The following is a 4,093-nucleotide window of genomic DNA, read 5'->3' as shown; positions in this document are numbered from 1 at the left end:
GGTTGTTTATGATACTTCCCACTTCTAATTATTAGCACCTCCAAGAGATCTGTTTCAGCAAATATTATTTATGGAAGATTGGTTATTATATAACAGAAGGTGGACATTGACCCGGAAAATCTAATTTTCTGTGTCTGACCTTGAGAAATAGTCTGAACTCATAGTTGCACACTTTGCTCTGTAAGATAGTATTATTAATATTTTTCAGAAGGTAGTTGTAGAAACCATTTTAGTAAAATCTGAATAGACTCTTAAGGTAAACTATATGAAGGTGCATGCCCTTACTCAGCTGATCTGCTCCCTGTAGGTATATAATCACTTAGTACTTTGTTAAAGTACTAGATCTCACACGAATCTTCTCACATGACTTCAACAATGCTCTGAAGCCTTTATATGAAGCCAACAGACATTTAAGCTGGTCCTGCAACTGAGAAAACAAACAAACAAAAGCCCATGGGGTACAATTCCTCCTCTGCTGTGCCAGTACAAGAATTTGGTCCCTGCTCAGTCAACCCATAGAATATCCCTGTTCTCACCGAAAAAGCAATTTCCAGTTGCATCAGTTCTCTATAGGACTACAGATATGTTTTTGTTGCATGTACCACAGTGCTTTTCAGATGCAAGAACAAGTATTCAGGGAGAGAGAAGAACAGATGCTTTTTGTGGGAACACTGATCTAATTACAAACCAAATTGCAACATGAAGATACATTTGTGGTCCAGCCAGTCACAAACCAAAAAAAGCTTTTTGAACAACAAATTGCTGCAGTAAAAGTCTTGTACCAGGGCCTATGTTCATAAGTCCAACAGAGAAAAAAACCCAGTGACATTCTAATCACTTTTGGGACACATCAGCTGAATTATTTACACATACTGCAATCAGGCAAGCTGGGTAAACTCTGCCACAGTGATGAAGTAATACTGCCATTAAGGGAATCAGCTGAACATACCCAGGTTCTGTAACCCATATATCACCTTTGAGATTGTCAGCACCAGTGATAAGAGAAAATAAACAAGCTAAAAAAAGAAGACAAGATTCTGTCAGCCCAGTCTGTTCCTTGTTCAGATACCCAGTGAATGGCTCATTCAGCTGTTCTATCACAACGGTGGAGCAGAGATGAGCAAAGGGGTCAGAGGTGATGCTGAAAATGCATGAGTAGAAACACTGTTCAAAACCCCAGGCAAAATCTACAGAGCTGAAAAAAACAAAACTTTATAATTTGAAATATGTATGGAATTACAAAATAACCAGAATCTAGTTTAAGTTCTGAGATTTCTTTTTTTTTTTTTCAATCTTAATATATACTGACTTGTTCCAAGTCAGTTTCTTGGTAGATCACTTTTTCTTGTCATCTACACTCCATTTCCTGGCAATTTATGTCTGCTGAGGGAGTGGCTACCTAACCAAGAAAAAATGTGTTTCATTACTGTATGAATAGTTATTGTGAGAGAATTACCACATTACCACTGTTCATAAATTATATTAATAGGGTTTTTTTCCCCCAAAGGCATAATAAAACTAAATCTGAGAAGATGGATGTATCCATACTTCTGAAGAGCTCTCAGCAAATTCTGTTTTCCCCCCCTCTCCCACTTGGCTGCAGCTAAATACTTCCTCTAATATAACTGTATTAGAAGCAACTCAAAGAAAAATCCCAGATTCTGGAAAGCTTAGAATTTGAGCTATTTTATGAGAAGCCACTCTTCATTGAATACATAAAAACATCCAAAAATAAAATAAAAAAACAAAACCAAAAAACCAACCAAACAAAAAAAAGCTAAAGTATTTCCCCTTGGCCTCAAACACAATTCAGTGCTATCAGGTGGAATATACTATAAGTTTTGAAGAAAAAAAAAGAAAATTTATAAAAACAGCTCCATGAAGTCATTTCAAGGGCACTTTTAACTCAGTATCTCACCTGAAATGGCAGTCAACAACAAATGCCTGAACAAAGCATTCATGTAATGCATCTTGCTCAGCAATTGCACACAAATTCAAGCAGTGTGGTTCAGGGACTTTCTGAACCAGGGGTATCTGGATATCTAATAACTGTTAAAAGACATATTTATGGAAAAAATCCAAACTTTTGGTCTAATCTAAACTTTTAATGTCCTTAATATCCAAAGTTTTGCAATTTAAGACACTTTATTTTCTTCTAAGAACTTTTCTTTTTTCAGTCTTGTACATGATAATTGTGTTCAATGCCCTCTAGGTCTTCTATTAGAAAAAAGCCCTTCTGTGTTCATTTTTTCTGTGCCTCTCATGACTTTATACATCTCTGGCATATGCATCCCTAGCTATAGTCTATTGAATTATTACTTGTAAACAGTCCTTTATCTTTGGCAGTCTTTGTCTGTCACCTGTTTCTCCCCGCTATCCCAAGAGCTCGTTCCATGTGACTTCAAGAAACAAGAAAAGAAGTTTTTCAGAGCATAAAGGTTTATAGACTTGAACACATGGTATAACCTGTTCTTCACATGTCCCTGCTCATTGCAGAGGACTGGTACTAGATGACCTTTAAAGGCTCCTTCCAACCCAAACCATTCAAGGACTCTGCCAGCTGAAGCACACTGAAGTCATAATAATATTGTCCTATATTTAATCACAGGTAAAAAAAATATCTTTGTCTCCATATGGCTTGTATCCCACACCTTAGTTTTATTTTTCTAATATCCCTGAAGACCAAGAAGCAGGGACTCTAGTGCTGCTGGCAAAAATCTTAAGGTAACACAGACAAAATTAAATGTAAACATCTTTTTAGTGCACAGGTTGAAACTTAATTTAAGGTAAGGGCACCTTATTCAGGTTTGATCTCTTCTGTTTTACACACTGGCCTAAGCCACCAGAGATACTAGCAGTTATCCTAATTCCCTCTGAATTTTTCCTGGAGCTACTCATCTGTTACCATGTAGGACTTTAGAGAGATTAATTTCTGCAGTAAGGTGAATCAGGTGTCTAAAAACAGATAGGATGGCAAGGTTGAACACTGTGAAAAGCATTCCTTTTATTTATTGTTAAGGCTGAAGTGTATTTACAAAAGCCTCTCAAACAGCCCAGATCTGCTGTCCCTATGTCCACAAAGCAATTGCAGTACTTTCTATAGCAACAATGGCTTTATTGCACAAGAGTAATAAAAATAGTCCAAATAGAAGAGAAGGAGTGTTTGAGTAGGGAGATCACAAGCAGCTGGAGCCACTACTGACTGAACAATGCCATGCTTGGAAAGAGTGTTTGTTTGCTTCCTGCTTGAAGCAGAATCTTTGAACACTAACAAAACCTACATCAGTACTTCAGCTATTGATTGCCAAATATCAAACTTCCCATTCCTGAACAAGTCACAGAGAAGCTAATGAAGTTCACAAAACCTACATCAGTACTTCAGCTATTGATTGCCAAATATCAAACCCGAACAAGTCACAGAGAAGCTAATGAAGTTTAGTAGTAGGACTGTTTAACTAAAGCAAGGTTGGCTGTCACAGCATGGCAAGTCATTTCATTGGCCATTAGGGACTCGATTTGGTGTCTAACCACAGCTATCTAAGGCCACTGAGATGTCCAATATGTCTTGAGTGTCGTTACCCTGCCAAGTCAGAGGGTTTGGGGTCTTTCTTTTGTTCCTGTGTGCTATCCTGCAGACCCATCTGGGTGTTGTGTATATCCCTGGTGCTTGAAAGAGTGCTAAGTGCTTCCCAAAGGCCCTGAGAAGCGGGTCACCATGCAACAACCAACAACTCGTTAGTCTTTTAAAATGGGAAGGTCATGGCAAATTTTCTATTTGCCTCCATCTCTTTATTAATTTCTCTGGCCAGCCCTGGCTTGGTAATGTCTTGGTTGTCTCTGCTGGCTCTGGCAGCCTGCTGGGGATCCTCACCAAGGAACGAAACCAGGAGGCAGGGCACAGGATCCTCGCCACCTCCTTGCCCTCACAGGCAAGAGGGTGTCACATCAAAGGAAGAACGGAGAGGAAAAGACCCTGTGTATGTCAGATCTCGCCCTCAGCGACTGCGAGTAAACGGCAGCCGCAGCCCAACCTCGCATCCCCCGCCCCTAGAGTAAGGAAGGCGCGGCCCGGCCCATGCCCCGCCCGCTCCCG

The sequence above is a fragment of the Passer montanus genome, unplaced genomic scaffold (genome assembly GCF_014805655.1).
Source record: "Passer montanus isolate IOZ18808 unplaced genomic scaffold, ASM1480565v1 scaffold10, whole genome shotgun sequence".
Classification (NCBI taxonomy): Eukaryota; Metazoa; Chordata; class Aves; order Passeriformes; family Passeridae; genus Passer; species Passer montanus.
The sequence above is the reverse complement of the archived record's forward strand: the minus strand, read 5'-3'. Positions refer to the sequence as shown.